We start from the raw sequence: 18,677 nt of genomic DNA on the forward strand, positions 1-18,677 counted from the left end.
TCCTGGAGTCCGGGAGGTCATCTTGCGGCGCCTCCAGGACCACCTCCTCCCGGCTTGGAACCTGTTGAGACAACACTTCGGTGTCGTCCGTAGGGCAGGGGGAGGAAGCCGTCGGAAGTGATTTCACATCCAACGAGTCCAGTGAGCCGCTCGACGACGCATCGAGCCGGTCTTTGGGTGGGCTGCATAAACATATTCGACGTTAGGGAAAGCTATGCAATAAACGAATGCTATGAATTACTCCGGTATCCGGATACTTACGATTTTGCCAGGGGCTTGGCCCTAGGCGTCCAATCCTCTCCGCCGCCGTCGGCGTCGGTGGAGCAGTCCGGAGGAAGAGTTTTCCCCTTCTTGGACCCTTCGGCCTCCCCAGTGGGGGCGGCCTTCCTTTTCTTCCCTTCCCCCGCTGGAGGGGGAGGGGTCTCTTCTTCCTCCTCCTCGTCTTCACGGGAGGAGTGCGTCTTGGATTCGTTGGATGATGAATCCGACACCTCCGGGCGTCGGGCACTCTTTCGAGTCCCCGTGGCCTTCTTCTTGACCTTCTTCTCCAGCACCACATAGGGTGCCGGAACCAGCAGCTTCGCCAAGCGAGCATCCGCTGGGCCTTCGGGCAAAGGAGCCGGATAGTTGATCTATCCGGAGGTCACCTGCCAATCCTGTCAAAGGTAAGGGAGTTTAGATCCCGCATGGAGTCAAACTATGAAAAACTGATACCCTATAAAAGGAAAAAAAACAGCTTACCGCAAGAGCGTGATGTTGTGCACTGAATCCGCGATCCTCAGTAGCAGATGCAGGAGCCTCGGCGCCCTTGAAAAGCACCTTCCAGGCATCTTCGTACGTCGTGTCGAAGAGCCTGCTCAGAGTTTGGTGCCGCGCCGGGTCGAACTCCCACAGGTTGAAAGCCCGTTGTTGGCACGGGAGGATCAAGCGGATCAGCATATCCTGGACCATGTTGACAAGTTTGAGCTTCTTGTCCACCAGGGTTTTGACGCATGTTTGGAGTCCGGTTAGCTCTCCTTTTTTACCCCACGACAGGCCCGTCTCTTTCCAGGACATGAGCTGCGTTGGGGGTCCGGACCGGAACTCGCGGGGTGCGACCCATTCGGCTCGCGCGGCTCGGTGATGTAAAACCACCCCGATTGCCACCGCTTCAGGGTCTCCACAAAGGAGCCCTCGAGCGAGAGGACGTTGGCCATCTTGCCCACCATGGCGCCTCCGCACTCCGCCTGGCTGCCGCGCACCACCTTCGGCTTGACGTTGAAAGTCTTGAGCCAGAGCCCGAAATGGGGGCGGATGTGGAGGAAGGCCTCGCACATGACGATAAACGCCGAGATGTTGAGGACGAAGTTCGGGGCCAGATCGTGGAAATCCAGGCCGTAGTAGTGTTGGGGAACGTAGTAATTTCAAAAAATTTCCTACGCACACGCAAGATCATGGTGATGCATAGCAATGAGAGGGGAGAGTGTGATCTACGTACCCTTGTAGACCGACAGCGGAAGCGTTAGCACAATGCGGTTGATGTAGTCGTACGTCTTCACGGCCCGACCGATCAAGCACCGAAACTACGGCACCTCCGAGTTTTAGCACACGTTCAGCTCGATGACGATCCCCGGACTCCAATCCAGCAAAGTGTCAGGGAAGAGTTCCGTCAGCACGATGGCGTGGTGACGATCTTGATGTACTACCGTCGCAGGGCTTCGCCTAAGCACCGCTACAATATTATCGAGGATTATGGTGGAAGGGGGCACCGCACACGGCCAAGAATATGATCACGTGGATCAACGTGTGTGTTTATGGGGTGCCCCCTGCCCCCGTATATAAAGGAGTGGAGGAGGGGAGGGCTGGCCCTCTCTATGGCGCGCCCTAGGGGAGTCCTACTCCCACCGGGAATAGAATTCCCCCTTTCCTAGTCCAACTAGGAGTCCTTCCATGTAGTAGGAGTAGGAGACAAGGAAGAGGGAAGAGAAGGAAGGAGGGGGCGCAGCCCCTCCCCCTAGTCCAATTCGGACTAGGCCTTGGGGGGGGGGGGCGCGGCCTACCTCTCCCTCTCCCCTAAAGCCCAATAAGGCCCATATACTTCTTCTCCCGTATTCCCGTAACTCCCCGGTACTCCGAAAAATACCCGAACCACTCGGAACCTTTCCGATGTCCGAATATAGTTGTCCAATATATCGATCTTTATGTCTCGACCATTTCGAGACTCCTCGTCATGTCCCCGGTCTCATCCGGGACTCCGAACTCCTTCGGTACATCAAAACTCATAAACTCATAATATAACTGTCATCGAAACCTTAAGCGTGCGGACCCTACGGGTTCGAGAACAATGTAGACATGACCGAGACACGTCTCCGGTCAATAACCAATAGCGGAACCTGGATGCTCATATTGGCTCCCACATATTCTATGAAGATCTTTATCGGTCAGACCCATAACAACATACGTTGTTCCCTTTGTCATCGGTATGTTACTTGCCCGAGATTCGATCGTCGGTATCTTAATACCTAGTTCAATCTCGTTACCGGCAAGTCTCTTTACTCGTTCCGTAATACATCATCTCACAACTAACTCATTAGTTGCAATGCTTGCAAGGCTTATGTGATGTGCATTACCAAGAGGGCCCAGAGATACCTCTCCGACAATCGAAGTGACAAATCCTAATCTCGAAATACGCCAACCCAACATGTACCTTTGGAGACACCTGTAGAGCTCCTTTATAATCACCCAGTTACGTTGTGACGTTTGGTAGCACACAAAGTGTTCCTCCGGCAAACGGGAGTTGCATAATCTCATAGTCATAGGAACATGTATAAGTCATGAAGAAAGCAATAGCAACATACTAAATGATCGGGTGCTAAGCTAATGGAATGGGTCATGTCAATCACATCATTCTCCTAATGATGTGATCCCATTAATCAAATAACAACTCTTTTGTTTATGGTTAGGAAACATAACCATCTTCGATTAACGAGCTAGTCAAGTAGAGGCATACTAGTGACACTCTGTTTGTCTATGTATTCACACATGTATTATGTTTCCGGTTAATACAATTCTAGCATGAATAATAAAAATTTATCATGATATAAGGAAATAAATAATAACTTTATTATTGCCTCTAGGGCATATTTCCTTCAGTCCCCCACTTGCACTAGAGTCAATAATCTAGTTCACATCGCCATGTGATTCAACACTAAGAGTTCTCATCACCATGTGATTAACACCCATAGTTCACATCGTCATGTGACCTATACCCAAAGGGTTTACTAGAGTCAATAATCTAGTTCACATCATTTATGTGATTAACACCCAAAGAGTACTAAGGTGTGATCATGTTTTGCTTGTGAGATAATTTTTGTCAACGGGTCTGTCACATACAGATCCGTAAGTATTTTGCGAATTCTATGTCTACAATGCTCTGCACGGAGCTACTCTAGCTAATTGCTCCCACTTTCAATATGTATCTAGATCGAGACTTAGAGTCATCCAGATCTGTGTCAAAACTTGCATCGACGTAACTTTTTACGATGAACCTTTTGTCACCTCCATAATCGAGAAATATTTCCTTATTCCACTAAGGATTATTTTGACCAATGTCTAGTGATCTACTCTTAGATCACTATTGTACTCCCTTGCTTAACACAGTGTAGGGTATACAATAGATTTGGTACACATCATGGCATACTTTATAGAACCTATGGCTGAGGCATAGGGAATGACTTTCATTCTCTTTCTATCTTCTGCCGTGGTCGGGCTTTGAGTCTTACTCAATTTCATACCCTGTAACACAGCCAAGAACTCTTTCTTTGACTGTTCCATTTTTGAACTACTTCAAAATATTGTCAAGGTATGTACTCATTGAAAAAACTTATCAAGCGTCTTGATCTATCTCTATAGATTTTGATGCTTAATATGTAAGCAGCTTCACCGAGGTCTTTCTTTGAAAAACTTCTTTAAAAACACTCCTTTATGCTTTGCAGAATAATTCTACATTATTTTCGATCAACAATATGTCATTCACATATACTTATCAGAAATGCTGTAGTGCTCCCACTCACTTTCTTGTAAATACAGGCTTCACCGCAAGTCTGTATAAAACTATATGCTTTGATCATACTATCAAAGCGTTTATTCCAACTCCGAGAGGCTTGCACCAGTCCATAAATGGATCGCTGGAGCTTGCACACTTTGTTAGCTCCTTTTGGATCGACAAAACCTTCCGGCTGCATCATATACAACTCTTCTTCCAGAAATCCATTCAGGAATGCAGTTTTGACATCCATTTGCTGGATTTCATAAAATGCGGCAATTGCTAACATGATTCGGACAGCCTTAAGCATAGATACGAGTGAGAAACTCTCATCATAGTCAACACCTTGAACTTGTCGAAAACCTTTTTGCGACAATTCTAGCTTTGTAGATAGTAACACTACTATCAGCGTCCGTCTTCCTCTTGAAGATCCATTTAATCTCAACGGCTCGCTGATCATTGGGCAAGTCAATCAAAGTCCATACTTTGTTCTCATACATGGATCTCATCTCAGATTTCATGGCCTCAAGCCATTTCGTAGAATCTAGGCTCATCATCGCTTCCTCATAGTTCGCAAGTTCGTCATGGTCTAGTAACATGACTTCCAGAACAGGATTACCGTACCACTTTGGTGCGGATCTCACTCTGGTTTACCTACGAGATTCGGTATTAACTTGATCTGAAGTTACATGATCATCATCATTAGTCTTCCTCACTAATTGGTGTAGTAGTCACAGGAACAGATTTCTTGTGATGAACTACTTTTCAATAAGGGAGAAGGTACAATTACCTTATCAAGTTCTACTTTCCTCCCACTCACTTCTTTCAAGAGAAACTCCTTCTCTAGAAAGGATCCATTCTTAGCAACGAATGTCTTGCCTTCGGATCTATGATAGAAGGTGTACCCAATAGTCTCCTTTGGGTATCCTATGAAGACATATTTCTCCGATTTGGGTTTGAGCTTATCAGGATGAAACTTTTTCATATAAGCATCACAATCCCAAACTTTAAGAAACGACAACTTTGGTTTCTTGCCAAACCACAGTTCAGATTGTGTCGTCTCAACGGACTTAGATGGTGCCCTTTTAAACGTGAATGCAGCTGTCTTTAATGCATAACCCCAAAACGATAGTGGTAGATCGGTAAGAGACATCATAGATTGCACTATATCCAATAAAGTACGGTTATGACAATCGGACACACCATTATGCTGTGGTGTTCCAGGTGGCATGAGTTTGTGAAACTATTCCACAATGTTTTAATTGAAGACCAAACTCATAACTCAAATATTTGTCTCTGCGATCAGATCGTAGAAACTTTTTTTCTTGTCACGATGATTTTCCACTTCACCCTGGAATTATTTGAACTTTTCAAATGTTTCAGACTTATGTTTCATCAAGTAGATATGCTCATATCTTCTCAAATCATCTGTGAAGATCAGAAAATAATGATACCTGTCGCGAGCCTCAATATTCATCGGACCACATACATCAGTATGTATGATTTCCAACAAATCTGTTGCTCGCTCCATTGTTCCGAAGAACAAAGTCTTAGTCATCTTTCCCATGAGGCATGGTTCGCAAGCATCAATTGATTCATAATCAAGTGATTCCAAAAGCCCATCAGCATGGAGTTTCTTCATGCGCTTTACACCAATATGACCTAAACGGCAGTGCCACAAATAAGTTGCACTATCATTATTAATTTTGTATCTTTTGGTTTCAATATTATGATTATGTGTATCACTACGATCGAGATCCAACGAACTATTTTCATTGGGTGTGTAACCATATAAGGTTTTATTCATGTAAACAGAACAACAATTTATTCTCTTACTTAAATGAATAACCGTGTAAACATGATCAAATCATATTCATGCTCAACGCAAACACCAAATAACACTTATTTAGGTTCAACACTAATCCCAAAATTATAGGGAGTGTGCGATGATGATCATATCAATCTTGGAACCACTTCCAACACACATCGTCACTTTACCCTTAACTAGTCTCTGTTTATTCTGCAACTCCCGTTTCGAGTTACTAATCTTAGCAACTGAACTAGTATCAAATACTGAGGGGTTGCTATAAACACTAGTAAAGTACACATCAATAACATGTATATCAAATATTCTTATGTTCACTTTGCCATCCTTCTTATCCGCCAATCACTTGGGGTAGTTCCGCTTCCAGTGACCAGTCCCTTTGCAGTAGAAGCACTTAGTCTCAGGCTTAGGACCAAACTTGGGCTTCTTCACTTGAGCAGCAACTTGCTTGCTGTTCTTCTTGAAGTTCCCCTTTTTTTCTTTTGCCCTTTTCTTGAAACTAGTGATCTTGTCAACCATCAACACTTGATGCTCTTTCTTGATTTCTACCTTCATCGATTTCATCATGAAGAGCTTGGGAATCGTTTTCGTCATCCCTTGCATGCTATAGTTCATCACGAAGTTCTACTAACTTGGTGATGGTGACTAGAGAATTCTGTCAATCACTATCTTATCTGGAAGATTAACTCCCACTTGATTCAAGCGATTATAGTACCCAGACAATTTGAGCACATGCTCACTAGTTGAGCGATTCTCCTCCATCTTTTAGCTATAGAACTTGTTGGAGACTTCATATCTCTCAACTCGGGTATTTGCTTGAAATATTAACTTCAACTCCTGGAACATCTCATATGGTCCATGATGTTCAAAACATCTTTGAAGTCCCGATTCTAAGCCATTAAGCATGGTGCACTAAACTATCAAGTAGTCATCATATTGAGCTGGCCAAACTTTCATAACGTCTGCATCTACTCCTGTAATAGGTCTGTCACCTAGCGGTGCATCAAGGACATAATTCTTCTATGCAGCAATGAGGATAAACCTCAGATCACGAATCCAATCCGCATCATTGCTTTCAACACAATTTTCTCTAGGAACATATCAAAATAAACACAGGGAAGCAACAACGCGAGCTATTGATCTACAACATAATTTGCAAAATACTACCAGGACTAAGTTCATGATAAATTTAAGTTCAATTAATCATATTACTTCAGAACTCCCACTTAGATAGACATCCCTCTAATCCTCTAAGTGATTACGTGATCCAAATCAACTAAACCATGTCCGATCATCACGTGAGATGGAGTAGTTTCATTGGTGAACATCACTATGTTGATCATATCTACTATATGATTCACGCTCGACCTTTCGGTCTCCGTGTTCCGAGGCCATATCTGTATATGCTTGGCTCGTCAAGTATAACCTGAGTATTCTGCGTGTGCAACTGTTTTGCACCCGTTGTATTTGAACGTAGAGCCTATCACACCCGATCATCACATGGTGTCGCAGCACGAAGAACTTTCGCAACGGTGCATACTCAGGGAGAACACTTCTTGATAATTATTGAGAGATCATCTTAAAATGCTACCGTCAATCAAAGCAAGATAAGATGCATAAAATATAAACATCACATGCAATCAATATAAGTGATATGATATGGCCATCATCATCTTGTGCTTATGATCTCCATCTTCGAAGCACCGTCGTGATCACCATCGTCACCGGCGCGACACCTTGATCACCATCGTAGCATCGTTGTCGTCTCGCCAATCTTATGCTTCCACGACTATCGCTACCGCTTAGTGATAAAGTAAAGCATTACAGCGCAATTGCATTGCATACAATAAAGCGACAACCATATGGCTCCTGCCAGTTGCCGATAACTTGGTTACAAAACATGATCATCTCATACAATAAAATTTAGCATCATGTCTTGACCATATCACATCATAACATGCCCTGCAAAAACAAGTTAGACGTCCTCTACTTTGTTGTTGCAAGTTTTACGTGGCTGCTACGGGCTTAAGCAAGAACCAATCTTACCTACGCATCAAAACCACAACGATAGTTTGTCAAGTTGGTGCTGTTTTAACCTTCGCAAGGACCGGGCGTAGCCACACTCGGTTCAACTAAAGTTGGAAAACTGTCACCCGCTAGCCACCTTTGTGCAAAGCACGTCGGGAGAACCGGTCTCGCGTAAGCGTACGCGTAATGTCGGTCCAGGCCGCTTCATCCAACAATACCGCCGAACCAAAGTATGACATGCTGGTAAGCAGTATGACTTATATCGCCCACAACTCACTCGTGTTCTACTCATGCATATAACATCAACACATAAAACCTAGGCTCGGATGCCACTGTTGGGGAACGTAGTAATTTCAAAAAAATACCTACGCACACGCAAGATCATGGTGATGCATAGCAACGAGAGGGGAGAGTGTGATCTACGTACCCTTGTAGACTGACAGCGGAAGCGTTAGCACAACGCGGTTGATGTAGTCGTACGTCTTCACGGCCCGACCGATCAAGCACCGAAACTACGGCACCTCCGAGTTTTAGCACACGTTCAGCTCGATGACGATCCCCGGACTCCCATCCAGCAAAGTGTCAGGGAAGAGTTCCGTCAGCACGATGGCGTGGTGACGATCTTGATGTACTGCCGTCGCAGGGCTTCGCCTAAGCACCGCTACAATATTATCGAGGATTATGGTGGAAGGGGGCACCGCACACGGCTAAGAATATGATCACGTGGATCAACTTGTGTGTTTATGGGGTGCCCCCTGCCCCCGTATATAAAGGAGTGGAGGAGGGGAGGGACGGCCCTCTCTATGGCGCGCCCTAGGGGAGTCCTACTCCCACCGGGAGTAGGATTCCCCCTTTCCTAGTCCAACTAGGAGTCCTTCCATGTAGTACGAGTAGGAGACAAGGAAGGGGAAGAGGGAAGAGAAGGAAGGAGGGGGCGCAGCCCCTCCCCCTAGTCCAATTCGGACTAGGCCTTGGGGGGGCGCGCAGCCTGCCTCTCCCTCTCCCCTAAAGCCCAATAAGGCCCATATACTTCTTCTCCCGTATTCCCGTAACTCCCCGGTACTCCGAAAAATACCCGAACCACTTGGAACCTTTCCGATGTCCGAATATAGTCGTCCAGTATATCGATCTTTACATCTCGACCATTTCGAGACTCCTCGTCATGTCCCCGATCTCATCCGGGACTCCGAACTCCTTCGGTACATCAAAACTCATAAACTCATAATATAACTGTCATCGAAACCTTAAGCGTGCGGACCCTACGGGTTCGAGAACAATGTAGACATGACCGAGACACGTCTCCGGTCAATAACCAATAGCGGAACCTGGATGCTCATATTGGCTCCCACATATTCTACGAAGATCTTTATCGGTCAGACCGCATAACAACATACGTTGTTCCCTTTGTCATCGGTATGTTACTTGCCCGAGATTCGATCGTTGGTATCTTAATACCTAGTTCAATCTCGTTACCGGCAAGTCTCTTTACTTGTTCCGTAATACATCATCTCACAACTAACTCATTAGTTGCAATGCTTGCCAAGGCTTATGTGATGTGCATTACCAAGAGGGCCCAGAGATACCTCTCCGACAATCGAAGTGACAAATCCTAATCTCGAAATACGCCAACCCAACATGTACCTTTGGAGACACCTGTAGAGCTCCTTTATAATCACCCAGTTACGTTGTGACGTTTGGTAGCACACAAAGTGTTCCTCCGGCAAACGGGAGTTGCATAATCTCATAGTCATAGGAACATGTATAAGTCATGAAGAAAGCAATAGCAACATACTAAATGATCGGGTGCTAAGCTAATGGAATGGGTCATGTCAATCACATCATTCTCCTAATGATGTGATCCCATTAATCAAATAACAACTCTTTTGTTTATGGTTAGGAAACATAACCATCTTCGATTAACGAGCTAGTCAAGTAGAGGCATACTAGTGACACTCTGTTTGTCTATGTATTCACACATGTATTATGTTTCCGGTTAATACAATTCTAGCATGAATAATAAACATTTATCATGATATAAGGAAATAAATAATAACTTTATTATTACCTCTAGGGCATATTTCCTTCAAGTAGAACATGAGCCCCCGGACAAATGGGTGGAGAGGGAAGCCCAGTCCACGGAGGAAATGGGGGAGAAACACCACCCTCTCATGGGGCCTAGGGGTGGGGATGAGCTGCCCCTTCTCGGGGAGCCGGTACGCGATGTCGTTAGACAGGTATCCGACCTTCCTCAGCTTTTTGATATGTCCCTCCGTGACGGAGGAGACCATCCACTTGCCTCCCGCTCCGGACATGGCTGGAGAAGGTTGAGGTGAGGAGTGCGGACTTGGGCGCTGGAGCTCGAGTGCGCAAGAATGGATAGGCGAAGGAGGAAGAAGGTGTAGGTGAAAAGGTGGATCTTTATCCCCTTATATGGGTGGACGCAGCTACATGTCCCCACCAGCCTGATAAAACTCGCTTATCTCCAAGCACCGTAATCGATGGCGCGGTTGGGTTACCCACGCCCGTATTGATGAGAATCCCGGAATAAGGGGACACGATCTCTGCTTTAACAAGACGTGCCAAGGAAACCGCCTCGCATAACGCGCTGAGATGGGACAGTAAAACGGTTCGAATAAAAGCTTGGCCATGGTGTGATGTCACACTACGGAATACGTCAGCAGATTAGATTTGTGTAAATATTATTCTCTCTATGGCAATATGTGGAAACTTATTTTTTAGAGTCGGACACTATCTTTGTGTTCAAAATCTTCTATGAAGTACTTGGAGGAGGAACCCACCTTGCAATGCCGAAGACAATATGCGCGCCGGACTCGTCGTCATTGAAGCCTGGTTCAGGGGCTACTGAGGGAGTCCTGGATTAGGGGGTGTCTGGATGGCCGGACTATACCTTCAGCCAGACTCCAGGACTATGAAGATACAAGATTGAAGACTTCGTCCTGTGTCCGGGAGGGACTTTCCTTAGCGTGGAAGGCAAGCTCGGCGATACGGATATGCAGATCTCCTACCATTGTAACCGACTCTATGTAACCCTAACCCTACCCGGTGTCTATATAAACCGAAGGGTTTTAGTCCGTAGGACAACATACACATCAACAATCATACCATAGGCTAGCTTCTAGGGTTTAGCCTCCTCGATCTCGTGGTAGATCTACTCTTGTACTACCCATATCATCAATATTAATCAAGCAGGACGTAGGGTTTTACCTCCATCGAGAGGGCCCGAACCTGGGTAAAACTTCGTGTCCCTTGTCTCCTGTTACCATCCGGCCTAGACGCACAGTTCGGGACCCCCTACCCGAGATCCGCCGGTTTTGACACCGACAATTACCCTATGCATCTTGTTCATCGTGATCGCAATTACATATATAATTTCTGGCCTCGCAAAGGAGAAAGCATCGCTCAAGCTTGGGGGAGGCTTAAATCAATGTTATATTCATGCCCCAATCATGAGCTCCCGAGAGAAATAATTATGCAAATTTTTTATGTTTGGCTTTCTGAAAACAATCGCAACATGCTCGATACTTCTTGTGTTGGCTCTTTTATGATGAAGACTATTGAATTCAGATGGAATTTATTGGATAGAATTAAACGCAACTCTGAAGATTGGGACCTCGACGAAGGTAAGGAGTCAGGTATGACACCTAAGTTTGATTGTGTTAAATCTTTCATGGATACCGATATTTTCCGTAAGTTTAGCACTAAATATGGACTTGACTCTGAGATAGTAGCTTCTTTCTGTGAATCTTTTGCTACTTATGTTGATCTCCCTAAGGAGAAGTGGTTTAAATATCATCCTCCCATAGAAGTAAAAGTAGCTGCACTTATTAAAGTTGAAGAAAAGACTGTCACTTATAATGATCCTATTGTTCCTACTTCTTATATTGAGAAACCACCTTTCCCTGTTAGAATAAAGGATCATGCTAAAGCTTCAACTGTTGTTCGTAAAAGCAATATTAGAACTTATACACCTCCTGAACAAGTTAAAGTAGAACCTAATATTGCTATTGTTAAAGATCTCTTGTCTAATAATATTGATGGGCATGTTATTCAGTTCGAAGGTGAAACTGCTAGAATTGCTAAACCTTGTGCTAAAGATAAACATAGACCCGTGGTAGGCGTGCCTGTTATTTCTGTTAAAATAGGGGATCATTGTTATCATGGCTTATGTGATATGGGTGCTAGTGTTATACCGCATACTTTATATGAAGAAATTAAGAATGAAATTGCACCTGCTGAGTTAGAAGATATTGATGTCACAATTAAACTTGCGAATAGAGATACTATTTCAACAATGGGAATTGTCAGAGATGTTGAAGTCTTGTGTGGGAAAACTAAATATCCTGCTGATTTTCTTGTTCTTGGTTCCCCACAAGATAGTTTTTGTCCCATTATATTTGGTAGACCCTTCTTAAATACTGTCAATGCTACCATAGATTGCACAAAGAATGTTGTTACTGTTGGCTTGGATGATATGGTTCATGAGTTTAATTTCTCTAAATTTAGTAAACAACATCGTGAGGAAGAATTACCTAGTAAGGATGAAATTATTGGTCTTGCTTCTATTGCAGTACCTCCTAGTGATCCTTTAGAACACTATTTGCTAGACCATGAAAATGATATGTTCATGAATGAAAGAAGGGAAATAGATGAAGTATTCTTTAAACAGGAACCTGTTCTGAAACACAACTTGCCTGTTGAAATCTTAGGGGATCCTCCTCCACCCAAGGGTGATCCCGTGTTCGAGCTTAAACCTTTGCCTGATAATCTTAAATATGCTTATCTTGATGAAAAGAAGATATATCCTGTTATTATTAGTGCTAACCTTTCAGAGCATGAAGAAGAAAGATTATTGAAAACTCTGAAGAAGCATCATGCTGCTATTGGATATACTCTTGATGATCCTAAGGGCATTAGTCCCACTCTATGCCAACATAAAATAAATTTGGAAGTAGATGCCAAACCAGTTCGTGATCCTCAACGACGTCTGAATCCTAAAATGAAAGAAGTGGTAAGAAAAGAAATACTAAAGCTTCTGGAGGCAGGTATAATCTACCCCGTTGCTGATAGTGAGTGGGTAAGTCCTGTCCATTGTGTCCTTAAGAAGGGAGGTATTACTGTTGTTCCTAATGATAAAGATGAATTGATTCAACAAAGAATTACCACAGGTTATAGGATGGTAATTGATTTCCGCGAATTAAATAAAGCTACTAAGAAAGATCATTACCCCTTACCTTTTATTGATCAAATGCTAGAAACATTATGCAAACACACACACTATTGCTTTCTAGATGGTTATTCTGGTTTCTCTCAAATACCTGTGTCGGCTAAAGATCAATCAAAGACTACTTTTGCATGCCCTTTTGGTACTTTTGCTTATAGACGTATGCCTTTTGGTTTATGTAATGCAGCTGCTACCTTTCAAAGATGCATGATCGCTATATTCTTTGACTTTTGTGAAAAGATTTGTGAGGTTTTCATGGACGACTTTTCTGTCTATGGTTCCTCTTTTGACGATTGCTTGAACAATCTTGATCGAGTTTTGCAGAGATGCGAAGAAACTAATCTTGTCTTAAATTGGGAAAAGTGCCACTTTATGGTTAATGAAGGTATTGTTTGGGGGCACAAAGTTTTTGAAAGAGGTATTGAAGTTGATAAAGCCAAGGTTGATGCTATTGAAAAGATGCCATGTCCCAAGGACATCAAAGGTATAAGAAGTTTCCTTGGTCATGCTGGGTTTTATAGGAGGTTCATTAAGGACTTCTCAAAAAATTCTCGGCCTCTGACTAATTTATTGCAAAAAGATATACCATTTGTCTTTGATGATGATTGTGTAGAAGCATTTGAAATACTTAATAAAGCATTAGTCTCTGCACCTATTGTTCAGCCACCTGATTGGAATTTACCCTTTGAAATTATGTGTGATGCTAGTGATTATGCTGTAGGTGCTGTTCTAGGGCAAAGAGTCGATAAGAAATTAAATGTTATTCATTATGCTAGTAAGACTCTAGACAATGCTCAAAGAAATCATGATACTACTGAAAAAGAACTTTTAGCAGTTGTATTTGCTTGTGATAATTTTAGATCTTATATTGTTGATTCTAAAGTAACTATTCAAACAGATCATGCTGCTATTAAATACCTTATGGAAAAGAAAGATGCTAAACCTAGACTTATTAGATGGGTTCTCTTGCTACAAGAATTTGATTTGCATATTGTTGATAGAAAGGGAGCTGAGAACCCCGTTGCAGACAACTTGTCTAGGTTAGAAAATATTCTTGATGACCCACTACCTATTAATGATGACTTTCCTGATGAGCAATTAAATGTTATAAGTACTTCTCGTAGTACTCCATGGTATGCTGATTATGCTAATTATATTGTTGCTAAGTTTGTACCACCTAGCTTCACATACCAACAAAAGAAAAAGTTCTTCTATGATTTGAGACATTACTTTTGGGATGACCCACATCTTTATAAAGGAGTAGATGGTGTTATTAGACGTTGTGTACCTGAGCATGAACAGGAACAGATCCTACGCAAGTGTCATTCGGAATCTTATGGAGGACACCACGCTGGAGATAGAACTGCACATAAGGTATTGCAATCTGGTTTTTATTGGCCTACTCTCTTCAAGGATGCCCGTAAGTTTGTCTTGTCTTGTGATGAATGTCAAAGAATTGGTAATATTAGTAGACGTCAAGAAATGCCTATGAATTATTCACTTGTTATTGAACCGTTTGATGTTTGGGGCTTTGATTATATGGGACCTTTTCCTGCCTTTAATGGATACACACATATTTTAGTTGTTGTTGATTACGTCACTAAGTGGGTAGAAGCTATTCCAACTAGTAGTGCTGATCATAACACTTCTATTAAAATGCTTAAAGAAGTTATTTTCCCGAGGTTTGGAGTTCCTAGATATTTAATGACTGATGGTGGTTCACACTTTATTCATGGTGCTTTCCGTAAAATGCTTGCTAAATATGATGTTAATCATAGAATTGCATCCCCTTATCACCCACAATCTAGTGGTCAAGTAGAGTTGAGCAATAGAGAGCTCAAATTAATTTTGCAAAAGACTGTTAATAGGTCTAGAAAGAATTGGTCTAAGAAACTTGATGATGCATTATGGGCTTATAGAACTGCATACAAAAATCCTATGGGTATGTCCCCGTATAAAATGGTCTATAGAAAAGCATGTCACTTACCTCTCGAACTAGAACATAAGGCATACTGGGCTATTAAAGAACTCAACTATGATTTTAAACTTGCCGGTGAGAAGAGGTTATTTGATATTAGCTCACTTGATGAATGGAGAACCCAAGCTTATGAAAATGCCAAGTTGTTTAAAGAAAAAGTTAAAAGATGGCATGACAAAAGGATACAAAAGCGTGAGTTTAATGTAGGTGATTATGTATTTCTATACAACTCTCGTTTAAGATTTTTTGCAGGAAAATTTCTCTCTAAATGGGAAGGCCCCTACGCCATCGAAGAGGTCTATCATTCCGGTGCCATAAAAATCAACAACTTCGAGGGCACAAATCCAAAGGTGGTAAACGGTCAAAGAATTAAACATTATATCTCAGGTAATCCCATAAATGTTGAAACCAATATTATTGAAACCATAACCCCGGAGGAATACATAAGGGACACTTTCCGGAACATTTCAGACTCCGAAAAGGAATAGGTATGTGGTACGGTAAGTAAACCGACTCCAAAACAATTTTTAAGGCAATATTTCTCCGTTTTGGAATATTTAGAAAAATAGAAAAAAAGTAGCAATCCGGGAAGGACACGAGGGCCCCACGAGGGTGGTGGGCGCGCCCTACCCCCCTGGGTGCGCCCCCCTACCTCGTGAGCGCCTCGTGTGCCCTCTGGACTCTGTTTTCTTGCACGTTACGTATTTTGGTCGGTAAAAATTCATTATATATCCTCCCGAAGATTTTGACTCCCGTATCATGCAAAAATCTCCTGTTTTTGTTTCGACCTGTTTTTCTGACAGATCTAGGTCATCATGACGGCCCCAAGCGCCTCTAAGGACAAGTTCTTCGAGAAGGTCATCAACCCTTACCTCGCGGAGGTGCTGCGACACCCTCAAACCATTGAGATGCGTGATGGGTTGCTGCACATCCGCGATGAAGAGGGACCAAAGGGGACCGGAAGCATGGAGACGAGGCTCGAAGCAGTGGAGCAACAAGTTTTCAAGTGCCAAAGGATGGTGGAGCGTGGAATTAACGCTAGCCACATGATGCTTGCGGAGTTCACCAACAACTACAAGCCGGATGCCAAGAATACCGAGGAGGCCATCTTCAAGCTACATGAGAAGATCGAGCAGCTCCAAGCCCAAGTCTATGACCTTCAAAACCAAAACTGTGAGTATGAATATAGATTCAAAAGAATGAGTTTGGCTGCAGATTTGAGGATTCCGGAGACTCGATCATCTTTCTATGATGGTGAACCTATGCCTTGGAAGATGGATGACAAGCTCACATCATCAACAACACCTCCACCGTCTCCTCCAACAAAGAAGAATTGAGTATCTAGGTATGGGCACCCCCTTGGCAACTGCCAAGCTTGGGGGAGGTGCCCCGGTATCGTATCACCATCACAACTTCTATCTTTACCGTTTTCTTAGTTTGATCCTATTAGTAGTATCTTGATCTAGTAGAATAAAGTTTATGGCATGATCTAGTTTTGAGTTTTGCTTTATGATCCCTCTATGTAATCAAGTCCGTGAGTTATATATAATGAAGATTAGTGTTGAGTCAAGGGCTTGATTATTTTGCCATGATCTTGGGTGAATAAAAGAAAGAAGAAAAGAATAAAAGAAACAAAAAGTTCATATTGATCTTATTGAGAGTAATGACTTCACATAGAAAGAGTATGATGATTAAAAGTTGTTGGGAGTTGGCAGACATAGCTTTGGTCATTGTTGCAATTAATAGGAAGTAATAAGGAAAGAGAGGTTTCACATATAGATATATTATCATTGACATCTTTTATGATTGGGAGCACTTATTAAAATATGACATGCTAAAGAGTTGATGTTGGACAAGGAAGACAACGTAATGAGTTATGTCTTTCTTATATCTGAGATAAAGTATGTTGTCATGGTTCCTCTAACTTGTTGAGCTTGCCTTTACCCCTCATGCTAGCCAAATTCTCAGCACCAAGTAGAAATGCTACTTGTGCTTCCAAATATCCCTAAACCAGTTTTTCCATGAGAGTCCACCATATATACCTATGGATTGAGTAAGATCCTTCAAGTAAGTTGTCATCGGTGCAAAGCAATAAAAATTGCTCTAAATATGTATGTTTGATTGGTGTGGGAAAAATAAGCTTTATACGATCTTGTGATGTGGAAGTAATAAAAGCGACGGACTGCATAATAAAGGTTCATATCACAAGGGGCAATATAAAGTGACGTTCTTTCGCATTGAGATTTTATACATCCAACCATAAAAGTGCATGGCAACCTCTGCTTCCCTCTACGAAGGGCCTATCCTTTATTATTATCTTCTACCTTATGCAAGAGTCATGGTGATCTTCACCTTTTATTTTTTATTTTATCCTTTGGCAAGCTCAGCATGTTGGAAAGAACATGATATATATATATATCTAATTGGATGTAAGGGAGCATGAACCATTATTGTTGACATTAACCTTGAGGTAAAAGGTTGTGGGGCAAAACTATAAGCCCCTATCTTTCTCTGTGTCCAATTAAAACTCTGTAACCACAAGTATCGCGTGAGTGTTAGCAATTCTGGAGGACTAAATGATAGTTGAGTATGTGGACTTGCTTTTCAGCTCTGAAATAGACTCTTTCCAATGTTATGATAAATTGCAATTGCTTCAATGACTGAGATTATAGTTTGTCGGAGCCCAATAAGGTTTATGATTTATACTTTTGCATTGTGAATAGATCATCACTTAAACATAAGTAATCATATGACAAAACCTATATATGTTGCTGTTATAAGAATAATCATGATGCCTTCATGTACGTATTTTATTTTTATCGACGCCTCTACCTCTAAACATGAGGGCATATTTATTGTTATCGGCTTTTCGCTTGAGGACAGGCGAGGTCTAAGCTTGGGGGAGTTGATACGTCCATTTTGCATCATGCTTTTATATCGATATTTATTGCATTATGGACTGTTATTTCACTTTATATCACAATAGTTATGGCTATTCTCTCTTATTTTACAAGGTTTACATAAGGAGGGAGAATGCCGGCAGCTGGAATTCTGGTCTAGAAAAGGAGCAAATATTAGAGACCTATTCTGCGCAACTCCAAAAGTCCTGAAACTCCACGGAACGTCTTAAAAGAAATAAAGAAAAATCCACGCCAAAGATGAAGGCCAGGGGGCCCACACCCTACTCACGAGGGTGGGTGCGCCCCCCTATCTCATGGGCCCCCTGGTGGCTCTCCGACGCCCATCTTCTCCTATATGAGGTCTTTCAATGAGAAAAAAATAAGAACGAACTTTTTGGGACGAGACTCCGCCGCCACGAGGCGGAACCTTGGCGGATCCAATCTAGAGCTCCGGTAGAGCTGTTCTGCCGGGGATACTTCCTTCCCGGAGGGGGAAATCATCACCATCGTCATCACCAACGCTCCTCTCATCGGGAGAGGGCAATCTCCATCAACATCTTCACCAGCACCATCTCATCTCCAAACCCTAGTTCATCTCTTGTATCCAATTCTTGTCTCAAAGTTCGGGATTGGTGCTAGTAGGTTGCTAGTAGTGTTGATTACTCCTTGTAGTTGATGCT

The sequence above is a fragment of the Triticum urartu genome, chromosome 4 (genome assembly GCF_003073215.2).
Source record: "Triticum urartu cultivar G1812 chromosome 4, Tu2.1, whole genome shotgun sequence".
Taxonomy (NCBI): Eukaryota; Viridiplantae; Streptophyta; class Magnoliopsida; order Poales; family Poaceae; genus Triticum; species Triticum urartu.